The sequence below is a fragment of the Balaenoptera musculus genome, chromosome 1 (assembly GCF_009873245.2).
Source record: "Balaenoptera musculus isolate JJ_BM4_2016_0621 chromosome 1, mBalMus1.pri.v3, whole genome shotgun sequence".
Lineage (NCBI taxonomy): Eukaryota > Metazoa > Chordata > Mammalia > Artiodactyla > Balaenopteridae > Balaenoptera > Balaenoptera musculus.
In genome coordinates, this window is record NC_045785.1 from 40,748,715 (window position 1) to 40,768,051 (window position 19,337).

At 41.0% G+C, this 19,337-nt stretch overlaps 1 protein-coding gene across 1 annotated transcript in view; it reads right to left on the bottom strand.

Moving 5' to 3' along the window:
* AGBL4 (ATP/GTP binding protein like 4) overlaps positions 1-19,337 on the bottom strand; it is a 1,270,110-nt gene that overhangs the window by 649,805 nt on the left and 600,968 nt on the right. The window lies entirely within an intron of this gene.

Here is a 19,337-nt window from a genome sequence, read left to right on the forward strand (position 1 = left end):
GTGATTTTAGACTAGGTGATTGCAGTGATAGCTGAAATGTGATCAGATATGGGATTGTGAAGGCAGAGAAAACAGGATTTGCTGAATCATTGGATACAGGGTGTGAGAAAAAAAAAAAAAGCCAAAAAGTAATCCATGTTCTTTGATTTAAACACCTGGTTAAAGGGTAGTTCCATGAATATACGGAATACTGTGGGATATATGACCAGGGGCAAAGTCGGAGCTGGAGAAGATACAAATCTGAAAGTCACCATTATATAAATGATATTTCAAACCAGAGGACTGGGTGAAATCACTTAAAGAATGAATATAGATAGAGAAAACTCCAACGTTTACATGTTGAGAAGGAGAAGAAGAAAATACACAAAAAAGGAATGGTCAGGAGGTAAGGAGGAAAATCAGAATAATATAGAATTTCAAGTCAAGCAGAGTGTTTAAGAAGGAGGGAGTGTACAAGGATCCCAATTTCTTCACATTCTTGCCAGCATCAGCTATCTTTTGTGTGTGTGTGTGTGTTTTGTAATAGCCAACCTAACAGGTGTGATATCTCATTGTAATTTTCATTTGCATTTTTCTGATAATCAATGTTGAGCATTTTTTTCCCATACCTGTTGGCCATCTGTAAGTCTTCTTTGGAGAAAGGTAAAATGGTGCAGCAGCTATGGAACAGTATGAGGGTGCCTCAAAATATTAAAAATAAAACTACCATATGACACAGCCATCTCACCTCTGGGTATATATCTAAAAGAATTAAAATCAAGATCTTGAAGAGATTTTTGTATTCCCCTATTCACTGCAGCATTATTCACAACAGAGAAGATATGGAAACAACACAAGTATCCATCAACAGATGAATAGATAAAGAAAATGTTGTATATACCAAAATGAAATCTTATTCAGCTTGAAAAAGGAAGGAAATCCTGCCATTTACGAAAACATGGAAGAATCTGGAGGACATTATGCTAAATGAAATGTTAGTCACAGGACAAATATTGCATGATTCCACTTATGAAGTTTTGAAATAGTCAAACTCATAGAAGTGGACAATACAGTAGTAGCTGTCAGGGGCTGGAGACAGAGGAAATTGGGAGTTTTTCAATGGGTATAAAGTTTCAGTTATGCTAAATGAATAAGTTATAGAGATCTGTTGTAAAACATAATGCCTATACTTAATAACACAGTATTGTGTACTTCAAATTTGTTGAGAGGGTGAACACCATGTTAAATGTTCTTATCACAAAACAAACAAAAGCAAAGTGATACAAGGAAACTTTTGGAGATGTTGGATAGGTCTATTATCTTGTGGTGATGGTATCTCTGGTGTTTTCTTTTGTCCAAAATCATCAAATTGTACACATGAAGTATGTGCAACTCTTTGTATATCAATTATGCCTCAATAAATTCATATTTTAAAAGGAGGGGGAAAGGAGAAGGGAGTGATCACTTACTGCTGAATGGTCAAGAAGGAAAACTAACCAAATGGGATGGTGACATGGAAGTAACTGGTGACACTGACAAGAATAATTTCAGTGGAATTATGGGGAAATGGCCTTGGAGTTGGCCTAAGAGTGAGAGAAAAAGAGATAGAAAATAGTCTATCTTTCAAAAAGTTTTTCTATATCAAAAGCCAGAGAATTGGGTCAGCAGGTGAAGGAAAATGGGGGGTGAAATTGTTTTATTTTTTTTTAAGTTGGAATAATATATAATATTTGTATGCTGACAGGAATAATCCAGTAAGGACTGGAAAGAGATTAGGGAGAAGTGAGAAGGAAATTTCTCATCTATATATTGGGTTGGCCAAAAAGTTCGTTTGGGTTTTTCCGGACCTCTTACAGAAAAACCTGAACGAACTTTTTGGCCAACCCAACGTTATATACAGGTGCATAGAGTTGAGATCCAGGGCAAAAATGGCTATAGATAGGAGCACAAAGAATCCATCAATTTTAGAGAGAAGGATAGCAAAGTTGTAATAAATTCATAGATTTGCTGGTTGGAGGGTAGAAGGATGTTCTCCAGGGATTGCTTCTATTTCCCCATGAAATAAAAAAGCAGTCATTGTTGGTAGGTAAGTTTCTTTACCCTAATTTCATGTTTTACACTCATGGCTTCTTTCTAAGTATTCATTCCCTTCTCCTTAGGGCCATTTTTGGTTGATGAATTTGTAAGAATGGGATGAGATTGTTTAGGAATGACCAACAGAGAGTATGCATTCTGCTCTGGCCCTCTGTGCTGTGCAACTTTTAGGAGAATACTCTATCTCTGGGAAGAAAGTAGGCCTGAAGCTTTCTAGGGCTCCCTGTGATTGACTGGTTTTCTCCACTTGAAAGTCCGCTGATCTGCAGATATATGCTATGTTTTCTTTATCAGCAATAACGATGATATCTTTAATCTCCATCTGCTAACTCTTGTGCCTTTCTGTCCAAAGATTCTGAACTCAGGTGGGAAAGAAAAATGACATCTATTTGGACCTCTTAAGCCACCATAATCTTTAACTGAGTGTGAGGAGGGGAGAGGGAATGTTGAAATTTGAAGAGAGAAAAAATGTAAAATTGTCTACTGAAAGAATGGAAGAGTAAATTGACTTGGCAAATGTAGTACGGGCTCATCTGATGTTTGAGGTAATTTCAAGAGAAACCAAAAACAATGGTTTTGATTTTTTTCTCCAGATATACTCATCTCCTCAGGTATGACTGAAAAAAAAATTATCCTGATATAGTTGGATTTAGCCAGAACTGGAGTTTTTTCAGGAAGTAAGACAGGGGGCCAGAGGGTAAGGTAGTTGAAGGTGTATGTGGAGGAATGATTATAAAGATAAACCATGGACTCTTAAGGAAGGAAATAATGATTCAAGGCAGGTGAGAGAACTGAAAAGATATTAGGGTCAATTGTTTGAGTTTCTCGTGGGGATCACAGAATTGTAAAAGTGGGGGTATGAAGTGGATGGACTGAAAAGATAGATAATGCAGGTATTTTTTTCACATTGTATCACCTCTGAAAAGGAAAATGTAATGGCAATTTAGATTCAATAAAATATGGTAGTAATCTAAGGTATGACAATGAATAGAGTTTCTGAGGAGGGTGAAAATGAAAGAACTGAGATGCGAAGGCATTAGAATACTGAATGTCAAAATCACCAAGAATGATGACAGGAGTGGTGACAATGACACTGGAATACAGAAGTTTCTCTAGGATGCTTTCCAGCTCTCGTGTGCTATTACTAAAACCAGGAAAAAAAACTTACTTGATTGACTTGCTATTTACAGTGAGGTTAAAAGATATCCATCAGCAGAACAAAGTCTACAGGGAATCATACATGCTGTGCTAAAAAGTCAGTAGGTTGTCCTGAGCTCCAAATCAGGGCTGAAGACCTTTACTCATAGATCTGTTAAGATACCAAATAAGTGGCTACATGGGAAGTGCCCTGAGCTATGTGCAAGAAAGATGAGATGAGTAGCTGGCTACCTGAGTAGATGGTATAGTGATGAGTGACAAGTCATGGAATCTATGCATAGTTTTATTCCTAAATCACTTGGTCAAGAGTCATTAATTGTTCTTGATCAGAAGGTTCTTCCTGCCTATACAATTATGTACATAATTACCCTAGGAGGGCATAGTGTTATTAATGGGAAAACAAGATCATAGACTTGGTTTTCCACATTCTCTATGCACATAGTATGCATTTATCTTATGAATGTTTGATGGTGATGATGACGGAAATGAAAGAGCCATATTTTCCACACTTGGAAACTATATATCTTATTGACCAATTTTATTAGTAATCACGCATTTGTTGAGCACCAGCTGTATACAGAGCATTAGAATGAGTCTCAAGTTGTAGTAAGGTAGGTAAAATAAGTGGGATCTCCAAAAATAGACTTAGTAAGGATCCCAGACATACAAATATATTTACATACATACACACAAATACACATACTTCCAGAAACACATGAATCTACATACTTAGAGTCACCAACATGCACGTCACACTCCACAAAAAGGGAAAGGCGCATGTAGAGTACTCCAGTTCCATTACTATAGCTATCTTGTGAAGGAACAATCCCTCAAGTTATAAAGTAGCATATAATTCCTCTTGCTTACACAATCACCAAAGCAAATTTGAAATAATGATTTGGCTTCCAATGTGGCTTGATGATAGAAGATAATGCACAGATGATAGAGTATGTGGACCTTGTGTAATCTGCTTCTAGTGAGAGTCTTTTCTCAAGATATATTAATAAATTGTTGCATCGATGCCTACTTTAATTGTGTATACAAAATTTTAGCTAATATAAGTCTATATTTCAGGGCCTGATCACTCCTGGGTACTATCAAAAAAGATTATCTTAACCTTCTAGAGGCTTCTGTTTTCTCTCTCTTTTATACATCCATCACACACACACACACACACACACACACACACACACACACACACACACATATGCAAGTACATTATGTCCCATAAGGTATGTGGGGAAATTTGGAATGGGGCTATCAGAACACAAAGGTGTCATCATGCCTTACTCCCTGTTAAATTCAACAACAAAAGAAAAGGTTGATTGACAGAGAATTGTCCTGGTCCTAGGCCAGGAAAGAGTAACAAGTGGCAACTCCTTGACAAAACTCTAGCCTGTCTTTCAAGGGTCACTCCTGTCCAAACAATCTGGCTTCAAAGTCCTATTTAGACTCCTATCTTGTGGAAAACACATGGTGGAGTGGAAATAGTGCTGGAATATCCAAACCCCTGAATTCTAATTCTGACTCTACCACTGAACTTGATTCATCCTTAGTCAAGTCTTTTTGCCACATAATCTAGTATAGAAACCCATGTATACAAATAATGTCTTTAAAGTGTGGTATGATGGAGTAATCTCTGTGGTGTGAATACAGATGAATGCTTGACTAGCTTTTACTGGTCTTGGTCAGCCAGACTGAAATGGTTTCGTTACCATCTAACCATTCTTATGTGATCTTTTAAATAATCAGATCATAATCACGATCACTAAGGAACAATATGTGATGTGAATAACACTTCTTCAGTTATTAAAACACTTTCATAGCCATATGTCAGATGATTCTCCACAAACCGGTGAGGTTGACAGGACTGATAGGACCATGCTCATTTTATAGATGAGGAAACTGAGGCTCATAACAACAGAGCAACGTATCAGTCAGATTGAAACAATAACCCCAATTCCCATATGATCAGTTTCTTCTGATTCCCTGTGGTCCCTAGCATGATACTCTGCACTTGGAGGAACTGAGTGTCATGCCTTCTGCCTGCTCTGCTCTTTTACAGAGGTCTGTTAAGCCCAGTACATTGATTTCATGGTCCCCCTGAAGGGGCCACTTTCTTACTGAAGGATGGGGAGAGAATAGCAGCTGCTGCTTAGAGATAGAGCCTGAGGTTTGCCAGGGAAATTCAGGTATCACTGAGATGATGGGAGCTGAGGAAACAAGACAGGAATTAATGCCAACTGGTAACCAATTTTCCTAAAACAATAAATCTCTTTTCCAGAACTCTGGCCCCAGAGGAGGCTTTCACTGGGTTTCACAGGGAGAGCCTCAAACTGAACATGACAGTTAGAAGGCTGTGATACACAGGAATTATAAATGAAATTATGATATGTCTGAGGCTAAGTGACAGAGTCTACAAAAGTCAGTGCATTTAGCAGGGTGGAGTGAGGAGAACAAAGGATTTGAAGCCAGGCATATTTGGACTGAAATCCTGATCCTGTCGCTTACTAGCTCTGTGGCTTTGGGAAAGTCACTTCATACCACTGAACCTTAGTTTCCTCATCAATACAATGCAGGGTTATAAAATACTAGCAGTAATATTCTCTGTAAAAAGGTAAAGCCTGGCAGAAATGTGAAGTATAATATTTTTTCTTAAATTTGATGCTCATTCACTGTACCTAGCACTAATATGGTATACTACATATTTTTAAGACCTAATTCTACTAGTCATTTCCAATGAAAAATCCTCTTTGATCCTGCATGTAGAATTCATGTCTCCCTCCTTTGGGTTCCTACAGTCCCTTGCACAGAATTCTGATCTTGTACTTACCACTACACATGGTCATTATGACAACTCTGTGTCTATTTCATTCACCATTGTAACCCCTGGGCTTGGCACATAGTAGGTACTCAGTAAATGTTGAGTAAATAAATGAACAATGTCTTTCCTAATAGAACACAAGCTTTCCAAGAGCAGAAACTAGGTCTCATTGTGGTATTTAATCTTTATAAGAACAAGGACCATGCCTGTTTTCTGCCTGCTGGTCACAGCTGAAACACTAGAAGCAGTAACTAGAACAGTTCCTCGGGATGAATGAGCTGACTCTGTATCTCCAGCACTCAGTGCAGGACCTGAAACACAATGGATGCTCAGTGAAAGCTTGCAGAATGAATGAATAAATGAATGAAAGAATTCTTCTTGAATTGGTCCTATCACTAAAGTAGGTAAAAATCCATCTGCTTGGGGTAACTGAAGAATAGTCGGTAATTAGTGGGTAAGTCTTGTTAAGAGATGGTATCAGGGCTGCATAGTTCCATCCAAATGAAGTCAAATCTTATATATTACAGCTAGAAGGATCTTTAAAGATTACTCAGTTATCTTATGCTGATACAACACCCTTATGTTCTTTCCTCAAATATGGGAGATTTTATTTTTGTTTCCATAATGTTAAGAACAATGGGAAGCCATGAAGTATTTTAAGCAGGTTTACATTTTTCAAAGATCAATCTTGCTGCACTATGGAGAATAGTTTGGAGGTAGACACAATCTGGACAAAGGAGATCAGTGAGGAGGCTACTGCAGTAACTCAGTGAGAAATAATAGTAACTTGAACTGTAGGATGGCAATGGGGATAGTGAAAAACAGACATATTCAAGAGAAATTTAGGAGGTAAAATCAACAGATCATGGGGATGAATTATATATGGGGGCAAAAGAACTGAATAGGTTAGGAATGTGGTATTTCTCTATCTTTGTTTGTCTCCCTGACTAGAATTGACTTCTTTTAAAACAGTAGCCTTGTTTAATTTGTTTTGACATTGCCAGTGCCTTACATTGGGCCTGAAACATAGTAGATGCTTGGTGAAAGTTTGCTGTAAGAATGAACAAATCATTGCCCAGCAGACAGAGAAAAGGAGGAGCAATATTCAGAGATCAATACCAGTAGGGAGGGGCATCAGGTCTCTAGATACTGGGCTGGAGTTTACGGGAAGGACTGGCAGTAGCAAGGCAGTACCAGATAGGTCATCAAGGGAAGAGCTACGGCACAGAGAAACAGTCAGACCTGGGGTATAAGGTGGTATCTCTGTCTTAGGAAAAGGACAGATGAAGTGCTTAGGAGTTATGATGAAGCCAGTGAAGCAGCTATGAGGTCAGGCTCTGGGCCAGACTGCATGTGTTCCAACCCTGACTCTGCCTCTGCTAGCTATATGACCTTCTTTGGGCAGCTACTTAATACTCCTAAATCTCAGTTTCCCTATATGTAAGTGAGGATAATAATGGTACCAATCTCATATGGTGGTCATTAGGATTAAATGATGCAATGCACTTATCAATGACTAGCAAAATATCCTAATCCCCAATAAAAATTAGCTATCAACCACTACATAAGGCCCAGACAAGAAGGAAAAGGGCAATAATAATAAAAATTGTCATTTATTTTTGACAAAAATTTTGTTATGACAAAAATGGTCATAACACCAACTGTATACAAGGTTTTGTCCAACAACCATTTTAAAGATGAGGAGACTGAGGCTCAGAAATGTTACATAACTTGCAGGTAGCAGGTAGAAAATTCAAAACCATGTCTGTCTGAACTTCAAGGCTCACTCTACCCTGTTAAATTTACTGAACTGTTTAAACTGAGGGTCCTTTTAGTCCTGGATGAACCATGGCCTTGGTATATTCAATGCTGAAGGTTCTGACCCAAAATATAGGGGTCAAATTTTCCAGGTGAAGGTACTGAGGCCTGGGAAATGGAATAGCATTAAGGTGCCAGACAGAACCTGGTACCCTGCAGAGAGGCACCCTACATCCATACACTCTGTGATCCAATAGCAGCATGATTCACATCCATGGGACATGCACTCCATAATTCCTTCTGGAAAATGGATAATTATAGGAGGTTGTCAGATTCAATAAGCAAATGCTGAGGAAATAAAAACAACAAACTATGTGAGAGCTGATATTTGTTCAGGCAGACATCTGTCTTCTGTTAGAGGATTTAGGGATGTTTTTCAACACAAGGTTTTAAACATGGCTTAGAAAAACCTCTCCTCAGCATGGTCTGCAGGACAGAGCCAAAATCCTGCTTTTAGTGGGTTTTCTCCCGCTCATAGAGGGCTGGTCCCCACAGCTACTGGGGGGAGGAGAGGAAGAGGCATACCTAGGCCAATAGTCCCGCTCCCAGGCAAACCAAGCTGTCCTCCTCAGAATTCACTTTCTGCTCCTGTGAGACCACGATCCACACCACCTCCACTTGTGCCCAGATCATTCCCACCTCCACAGCCTTGCATACTCTGTTCCCACGGATGTCCTCCTCCCTCCCTCCTAACCTCTCCAAACTCATCTTTAAACTCCCGGGATCTTCAGAAACCTTCCCCAAATGCTCCATCCCACACTGCTCCCCAGCCCACCCCCAACAAAGCTTAGCGTCTGAGCTGCGTGATCTAGAGCTTGATCATCTACTGCAGCTTTCCAGTAAGAGAAAAGAATAGCACATTCAGTCGGAGGAATGGATCCTCAACCATGGCTCTGCTACTTCCTGGCGGTGGGGACTTGGGCAAGTCATATATATCTCTCTGAACCTCTGTTATCTCTTTCATAAAATAAAAATACTAATACCAACTCAGAAGACTATTGCACAGGCCAAATGAGGTAATGCATTTAAAGCAGCACTCAAGATACACTTTTCAGGTTGAGTCTAGTGCTGTCTACTGACCTCACATCTAAGTGTGTCTTATCTTCTTGGGAACAGGTATTATACCTTCTTCCTACTTTCCTCGGAATAACAATCTGCTTAGTTGCATTCTCTTCTTTTTCTCTATATTTCCGCATGCAAGATAAGCCAGTCAGAGGCTCAAGACCACTGAGGGCCTTGAGTCAGTGCCATAATAAATTTGATCTTGCCTGTTTTGTTCAGTGGAAGCTGAGGAGTGGAAGCTGAGGAGGGGACTGCACAAAAGATGAGAAATAACAGAAGACAGGAGCTGTGGTTTCCCCTAGGGGATCCAGGAATTCAAATTACAAAGTAGGCTGAAGGTAGCAGGACATAGGCAGTGGTAGTTGGTTCTTAAAATCAGGTGACTCCCAGAGGCTGAGTTGCAGGGCTGCCTGCCCCAGATGGGTACCTTAAAGAAAGATTGAGACTAGGAGAATGGGGCAAAAACCCTCAGCAGATTAGACCAGTTTCTAGGGCATTACTGTAATCCCACCATAAGTGAGACAGGGGCAGAAGGCCAGGTGAAGAATGACCATCCTCAGAGGTGAATCCTGAAAACTAGCAGGAAACAACACTAGATTACAGAGTTCCAAGCAGAATGAACACTTTCTGTTCAAGATTCCCTTAGCACCTTGTTTCTACTATGAAACTATAAACTACAAATCCTACTACTGACAGGCTAGAACTTAGTTTATATGGTAACTTGTACCTTCCACAATGGAAACGCTTGAGCCAGGCAGACCTGCCCTGGCCCTTGATAATAATCCGATCTTGTTCAGTCACTTAGCATGTTTGGATGTCAATTTCCTCATCTGTTTAATGGAGCTAATAATATGCTTTGCCCTGGTTATTTGAATTGATATGGAAGCTTGACATGAAATAGTGGATGTGAAAGTGATTTGTAAACTGTGAAGCATTAGAAAGATTATTTTTATTCATTATATCTCATCATGCAAATGAGGCTATAAATACCAGCAGGTACAAACTGTTCTTTATTCATCATTGGATCCTTTTATACTAGGGGCATGAAGGACGAGACCATTGTTTGTTGAGTTGCCCTTATGCCAGGCACTGTGCTGGGCACCTTCCATGCCTCATATAATTTTATTTAATTCTGCTAATAACTCTGTCCTTTTTCTTTTCTCTAGACCTGGCTGCCTCCCAAGAAATAACAGATACTCAGTAAATATTTCTGTATTGCAATACCATAGTTCCACTTTTCACAGTTTGAAGTTTGAATGATGTAGTTAGAGAGTAGAAGTGGTACAAGGGGTGCAATTCTGATAATGAGTAACAAAATGGCAGTGACTGCCAAGAAAGCAGGGGTCCCTGATTCTCTTTCTAAACATAATCTCATCTCTTCTACTAAAAAACATCAAATCCCTTCTCTTAAGACTGATCAAACATAGAGGGTGATTCTCTTGCCCCAGGAAGTCTCCTGGTCATAAGGTGATGTTTAACAAATATCCACATTCAATCCTAAGTATTATACAGAAATTTAGAAATCCATCTGTATCTCAGAGGGGATGGGGGGGGATTGTTATTTGCTTAGCATATGTGTAAAACTGACCTCTAATTGTAATTACACACAAATAAGAGAATCAGAAAAGGTCCTGCTTCCTTCTAGTTGTATTGGAGAGTCTTTGATGTTGACAACTTCACTGGTTTGGCCTTTCTAATTCCTCCTCCATAACACCACACGGTCACAGTTACTACAGCCAATTGGTCTTTTCGGTGCCCATTAATATTCCATGCTCATTATTGAGAACTCTTGCAATTGCCTCCTAACTGGTCTGTCTGCCTCTGTTTGGCCTCTCACAATCCATTCTCCTTATAGTTACAAAAGGGTATTTCTAATAGTCAAAACCAATCATGCCCCCCTCTCCCCTTCCATAGCTCCCCATAATCTATGGAATAAAGTCTAAACTTCTTAGTACTTTCAGCTAGCCTTCCTCTCTCCTACCCTTTCCCCCATACCTACAACATATGCATGCATACCTACACAACAGTCACATGTTCCACTTTTATTGGCAAACTTACAGTTTTCTGAAACTTACTTGCTTTCATGCACCTTCAGGCTTTACACATTCCTGATAAATATGCTGTTTCTCTCCATGCTTAGCTGGCTCTTACACATCTTTAAGAGTCAGCTCAAGCACTGTCGTCCCAAGGGAGACTTCCTTGACTTTTTGATCTGTAGCCCCCAACCCACCTTCTCCAGGCCTAAGTCAAGTTCTCTTCCACAGTACTCTCAGAGCCCCCATCACAGCACTTCCTACTCCATGTGGTACACCCTTGGTTTTGACAGGTCTGGGACCTGCACAGAATTCCATGGTTAAAAGTATAGACTACGTAGTTAACCTGCTTCATTACAGATGGAGAGACTGAGGCCCAGCAAAGTGAAGTGACTTGCTCAGGGTCTGAGACTAGAACCCAAATCTCTTGATTCTTAGCAATTACTCCAAACACCAAAGATAAAGAAAAGAAGGAGGGAAACTAACATGTACTAGGTCTCAAAGACAGAGCTGCATAGAAGTGGCCCTTTCACATATACTGACTCTCTGACATGCTTCTCTTGACTGTTTGTTCTTGTCACTGTTCTACAGAGGAAGGCTGAGTTACTGAGAGTCCAAGGTCCCCAAGCTAAATGAGGGCAGAACTGGGATTCCATGCACATCTCTGTCTCCAAGTACAGTGGTCCCCCTCACTTAGCACATGTTTTGGCGTCACTCAAATCACCCAAGACTGTTCTAACTGCTGTAGGAAGAATAATGGAAGAAAAAGGGAAAAAGCAGACTTCCACCAAATATAGTCCACATAGGCAAAATGATTCTGTAATCAGCACACTGAACATGCATCACTAAATGGAGAGCTGGATAGAAATGAGAAAAGGTAGCATCAGCAGACGAGATCTATGTTCGCAAAAGCACTGTCACCCCAGTTCCCACAGACGTGTATGCAAATATATTGATATACAGGTTGCTGGGAACCATGATGCTAAGGGCAAAGATGTCTCTTCCTAGAGAAAGTCAGGTACCATTGCTGTGTCCTTTAAGAATGACTTTTGACCTTCTATGATAGGTTTCTTTAAAAGCTTATGTTTAAATGTCAGTATTTCCATAAAATTACCTCATATTTCTACAGTATAGAGAATAAGAACATGGGTTTTGCAAGGTCAGACAGAAAAGGCTCTGACGCTTTTGTTTTGCCACTTACTAAATGTGTGGCCTTAGCTTCTATGAGCCTTCATGTCCTCATGTGAAAGATGAAGACAAGGATAATGTTCTCTAAAATTGTCATGAGATTGAAATATGGTGTTGGAGGTAAAACACCTGGCACAGGACACAATGTGTAATAGATCACTCCCTTTTATCTCCTTCTGCTAATTATAATGTTCCTCCAAGTTTTCTCATAGGTATTTGATCCTCACAAGAATCCTGTGAGTCAAACAGGGCAGAAGATATTTCCTCATTTTACAAAGACCCAGGAACCAACTACATGATTTGCTTAGAAGCCTCCAGTTAATAATTATGTTATTGGATACTAAACCCAGGTTTTTCTAGTCCATGTCATGCTCCATTTATTCATTCAACAAATACCCACATACTAGCCTCAGCAGTGAATAAGACAGACCAAGTCCCTCTCCCCATAGAAATTCCTCTTTATGTAATAGTTTCTACAGAAAAGTGTATAGAAAATAGCTGTAGAAAGCAGAGATGCCTTGCCACAGACACTGTAGGTGAGCCAGCTACAAGCAAAGCATCACAGTTCTTGTGTCAGACCCCTGCTTGTTAAAGAGGGATCCCAAAATATCTGGCAGGAGGTGGTACTACTTGTCCAAAGTTAATGATGTGCCAAAGGGCCCATTACATGTCACCACAAGAATACAACACACCCTCTTTCCCCTTCACCACAATTGGAACAGACTTTGATGTTACTTTAGAAATGTTTCAATGTGTCTATAGAGCTATTTTAGCATTCTCTTAGTTATACCAATCAACACTTCAAAACAAGAGAAACTTGGACATATGTTCTTCCTGATCATGCCTCACGTTGAACTAAAACAGTCTTAACACATTAAAAACACGAAGGAAGTTCTTGCTACTTTCCCCTCACACCTCCCTGCCTCATGACCCAGTTTAGGGGCTGATTTTACTTGCCTTATGCAATGCCCTGCTTAGTTCCCTAACCTCACATCTCTTCCTTCCCTAAAACTGGTGCTCCTTGACTTAATCTTATTTTTGCAAGTATTTAAGTATCCTTCCTTTAGCAAGACCATCATTTGATGCAGGAAGATCAGCATCAAATCAATGTCATCTGGTTCTATATCTCGACTTCAGGCAATGTCCAGGTGACCATTCAATTAAAAATGAGCTATGTTCTCTCTAACCCTATTCCCTAGCACTTTCCCTGCAACATCATAAGCTTTCTCCACGCACTCCTGCCTCAACCAAGGGCCTCAGCTTCTCCCTCCATTCCTGGCCTTGGAACTAGAGTGTTCCTCTCCTCCACACTTATGGCCTGTCACAATCTGGACATAATTTGCCCTCCGGCCTAATGCCCTTTCCCCTCCTTCATAAAAACCTTGGCATTAACCATCTTGATGAGCCAATATTCCCCAACACCTTCTGTCCCCCCATCCCAATACATAACATATGTCTTCATGTCTACATTCATACTTTGCTCTACCTAAAATAATCCCATCTAATCTCTGCCTTCAGAAATTCAAATCCAGATCTAAAATATGACCTTCCCTACATCCTCAAACACTGAGCAAATAAAGCAGGAAAATTGTCTAGTGTAGTGAAAGAGTATAAGCTTTTAGTTGTGTAGACAGAGTTGTCACTAGCTTCGTGGTCCTTGGGAAACTCAATAAACCTTTCTGAGCCTCAGTTACCTCATCTATAAAATGGTGATGATAATATCAACCCCAGATGGTGATAAAAATACTAAGCCTGGCACATTGCAAGAGCTCAATAAATGAAAGCTATTTTAATTATAAGATGGTGTGTGCACAAACTACTGTCAAAGAACTTGGAATGTGATGGGTACCACAGATTCCAGAAGGAGGAGTACTCACGTCTACTTGTAGAACTCATGGAAGTCTTGTAGGGCAAAGCATTTGAACTCGGCTTTGAAAAATGGTTAGATTATCAACATATAAAGATGACAGGAGAAAACATTCTAGGAAGAAATAGTGCATAAGTAAAAGTATGCAAGAAAGAAAATATGGAGCAGAATTGGATAGTCAAATCACACAGGTTGACTGAAGCAGAAGGAGGAGGAAAAGTAGTCAAGAGATATATTGCTAGAAATAATTTTGCTGGAGATTCAAACTATGTCATCTACATGGACACATGTCTTAAGTAAATCTTTACACAAATTCTAACACCACTAGAAAACTTGGAAAATATACCAATGCTTCTCTGTCATGGATCCATGAGGTTTCGGTGAGAACAATTTGGCTTTTGCCAGCATTCATAAAAGGTGTGAATAAGATTCAAAACTTTTAGTACAAAGGGAAAGCTCAAAGCACCCCTTTTGTGTTGTTAAGACACAGCAGCCTTTTTGGACTTTATTAGAAAATTCTTGTGCCAGCTGTCTCTTTTCTCTGACTCACAGTCACGCAATATGCCTCTCTCTTGTTTCTCGTCAGCACTGCACTCAGATACTAATGAGTTTTCAGCAATAGAAAACCCAACGGAATATTAAAATTGGAAAGAGGAGCTCGTTGAGTTAATTTCGTCGAAGTGCATCACAATATACTGCAGTGTTGTAAGAATGAATATTCAAATAGGAATTCAGTCATGGGAAAATTAATTAAGGAAAATGTTATTACTAATATTGCTTTTTATACACATACATATGCAGAGACACACAACCATCTATTGGCTCCAGTGTTAACAATAATAAAAGTTAAACATTTATGAAAGTGAAATGTTCAAGACCTCTTGTTGAGTTGCTGTTAAAATTTTTTAAATTAAAAAAAAATTATCTATGATTCCAGAAACTGTTTCTAAAAGACAAATTCCATTGTCATTCCTCTGCTTAAAATTCTGGAATAGATCCAAAACATCCTTCAGAACAAAGTAAAAATCTTTAGGGCCACAATATTCACTGTGGCTTATGCATTCCTCATCTCATTTCATCTACTTGCATTCTCCCAAATATGTTTTATTTTTACAAATCTCCCTGTCTTTGCACACAGTGTTCATTATGTGTATAACATTCTTTGACCCTTTTCAGATGCAGCTCACTGTCACTTCTTTCTCCCTCTGCTAGACAAAGGGACCCTCCTGGGTGTTCCTATACCACTCTGGTCTGAGTGTTAGTTAACAGTAAACACTGGGCACCTACAAAATGCTAGAGACCATGTCAGGCAATTGTATATTTTATTGTCATAGTCTGTTTACTTGGCTGCTCACCCACTAGACAATACATTTACTAAACGACTAGACAAATGCTATATAACAGCACTGTGCTCAGCACTCAGGTTTAATGATGTACAAAAATACAATCCCAGCCCTCAGGCAGGTTATAGTTTAATTATATAGATAATTATTACATGTCCTTTGAATAATAATCTCTATACTCCTTAACACCTGAATATTTTCTGAATGAGCAAATAATTGAGTGAGTGTGTCAATATGATGTTCCAAAAAATGGAATTTGAGCAGAGCAGCACACAGCTTCTGCAGAACATAAAATTAAAAAGCAATTTGACATATCAGTACTGGAATCAAATATCAGATTGGAATCAAAATACTGATATTTGAATCCCAGTCCATGGATTTACTAAATGTGTGACTTTGAACAAGCCTCTCAGCCTCTGTGAGCTTTACTTTTCTAATTTATAAAATACTGGGAGGAAAGCAAGATGGTAGAGGAGTAGGAGGACATGGAGTTCATTTCTCACCACAAACGCCTCAAGAATACATCTACAGATGGACCAATTCTCACAGAGCACTGGCTGAAAAGTAGCAGAAGACCTTGGACACCAAAAAGGACAAGAAAGATCCCCACATAACCAGGTAGGTTGAAAGAAAGAAGAAGGGAAAAAGAAGAGGAAAGGGAGTGGGATGGGACCTGTGCCCCTTGGGGGGAGCTGAAGGAGTGGAGAGGTTCCTTCATGTGGGGAAACCCCCTCACCAACAGGGAGATCAGTTGGGACAGAAAAGGAGCAACTGGGGCTGTCAGAGGATAGTGAAATGGCCGGTCTTTGGCAGGCAGGACAGAGTGAGACCTACACAGACAGTCCATGCCACAGTCCTGTGTGCCCTGGCCTGGGACGTGTGTCCACCAGTGCACATGGGGGCTGGGTGCTGGAACGTGGGGATTGGAGAGCAAACCCAGGGAGAGGACTGCTGCTGGATGCGAGGAGACAGCATGAGGGGACAGGAGTGAGGAACTCTGCAATCGGGAATGCTTGTGGAAGAAACCCGGACTGCCATAGAAGCAAGGCATCATTATTGAGTGATGCCAGGGGGTGGAGCCGCCATTGCAGCCTCTCTCCCCACATGCCAGCCCCTGCCCGCCCAGGTGCTAGGAAAGGCCCCCGCCAGGGCTGACCCCCTCGTGCCTGTGGCCAAATGCTAGAAAAGACCCCCAACAGGGCTGGCCCTCCTGCGCCTGCCACTGGGCACTAGGAAAGGCCTCTGCTGGGGCTGGACCATGAGCTCCTGCCACCGGACAATAGTAAAGGCCCCCACCGGGGCTGGCCATTTCTGCCGGTGGCCGATAGCTAGGAAAGTCTCCCACCAGGGCCAGACCTGTCGTGCCTGTGGCCACTGGATTCCCCGTGCACCTCATCACTGATGGGGCCAGATCTCTTGCGGCCACCAACTCCCCCAAGCACCAGTCGCCACCAGTACTCCCATGACCCCAGCAGCCATGCCACCTACATGTCCTGTCCTCAGTGGGGCAGAACTGAGTGCTCCAGGGTAGCTTCGGGAGCAAACCCCTGTGGGTGGCCCACACTCAGAGGTGGGTCTAAAAGCACAGCTGAGCCACAGGGGCCATGCAACTAAGGAAGAGAAGCTGAAATCTCTCCTCGCAGGTGTGCAAACCATGAATTGACACCCCTGAGACCGGCTTGGTAAAAACTCAGCACCAATAAAACATCTGAATGGATGAGTGCTCCCACAGCCAAGATGGACCTAGCTTTAGCAGCGGTAGATTTTGTGGGCCCATACACGTGGGGGTTGGGCCATGGTAAAGTCTGAACTGCCCCCATAACACCCACAACAGGTCCAGATCCATGATGACTACAATCCTGGGACTTGACTTCAGTGGATCTACTCTGGTGGCCTGGTGAGAGCAATGTCTGAGAGACATTGCTGACATAGCCACAGATAAGATAGGGTCGAGAGCAGTGTCAACATTAGCGTAATCTGAGAACTCACACAGTGGGTGAAAGGTGACACAAAAGAGCACACTCACAGGTGAAAAGGCCCAGAGGAGGAATACTCAGTAGCTTCCCTCCCAGCGGGAGTGCTCCAACCCCATCTAGGTCACACCACAGATCAGAAACACAGCTAAGGAGCAGATCTGGGAGCCTCTACTCCCACAACTAGGAAGCAGACCCTGCCCCTGAAAGGGCAGTGAGAACCACAGAGCAACGGGGAGGCCCCACTCAATATACAGGGCAGGCTCTGGTCACACAACACCAGTCAAACCCCCTATTACTGGTCTGGATTTAGTAACTGTGGGCTCTTTGGGTACGTACATGTGGGGGTAGGGCCAGACCAGAGTTTGAGCTGCCTACATAGCTCCAACAGCAAGTCCAGGTGCACAATTACTGCATTACTGTAACCTAACCTCAGTGTACCTGTGCCAGTGGCCAGGTGATAACAATGCCTGAGAGTCACCAGGGTCAATTGCCAGGATACCCACAGTTAAGGCAGAACTGAGAGCAGTTCCAACAACAGTATAGTTTGTTAGCCTGCACAATGGGCGAAAGGGGACACAATGGAGCACAATCACAGGTGAACAGCTCCAGTGCAGGAAAACTCAGTGGCTGCTCTCCCACTGGGAGTGCTCCAATACTGCTTACCTCACACCACAGATCAGAATCACAGTTAAGAAACAGATCTGGAGGCCTCTACTCCAAAAACCAGGGAGCAGACCTCACCCCTGACAAGGCTGCAACAACCACAGAGCAAAGGCGGGGACCTGCTCAATATCTAGGGCAGGCTCTGATCAACACAACAAAAATCAAACCTCCTCTCAAAGGGATAATGGCACAAGCCTCTGGACCAACCTCACTCATTGGGGGCAGACACCAGAAGCAAGAGGAAGTATGATCCTGCAGCCTGTGTAAAGGAGACCAGAAACAAAATAAGTTTGACAAAATGAGACGACAAAGAAATACGTTGCAGATGAAGGAGCAAGATAAAAACCTACAAGAACAACTAAATGAAGAGGAGATAAGCAATCTATCTGAAAAAGAATTCAGAGTAATGATAGTAAAGATGATACAAGATGTCAGAAACAGAATGGAGGCACAAATCAAGAAGATAAAAGAAAAGTTTAGCAAAGACCTAGAAGAACTAAAGAACAAACAAACAGAGATGAACAAGACAATAACTGAAACGAAAAATAAACTAGAATTAACCAATAGCAGAATAACTGAGGCAGAAGAATAGATAAGTGACCTGGAAGATAGAATGGTGGAAATCTCTGCTGCAGAACAGAAAAAAGAAAAAAGAATGAAAAGAAATGAGAACAGTTTCAGAGACATCTGGGACAACATTAAACATGCCAACATTCGAATTATAGGGGCCCCAGAAGAAGAAGAAAAAGGAAAAGGGCCTGAGAAAATATTTGAAGAGATCATAGTTGAAAACTTCACTAACATGGGAAAGGAAAGAGTCACCTAAGTCCAGGAAGTACAGAGGGTTCCACACAGGATAAACCCAAGGAGGAACACACGAGACACATGTTAATCAAACTAACAAAATTTAAATACAAAAAAAAAGAAAAAAAATTAAAAGCAACAAGGGAAAAGCAATACATAACATTTCAGGCAAACCCCATAAGGTTATCAGCTGGTTTTTCAGCAGAAACTCTGCAGGCCAGAAGGGAGTGGCATGATATATTTAAAGTGATGAAAGGGAAAAACCTACAATGAAGAACTCTACCCAGCAAGGCTCTCATTCAGATCTGACAGAGAAATCAAAAGCTTTACAGACAAGAAAAAGCTAACAGAATTCAGCACCACCAAACCAGCTATACAAAAATTGCTAAAGGAACTTCTCTAGGCAAAAAAACACAAGGGAAGAGAACAAAAGAGGAAGGGAAGAAAGAAAAAATACACACACAAAAATACCCAAAACAATTAAGGAAATGGCCATAGGAACATACATATTGATAATTACCTTAAATG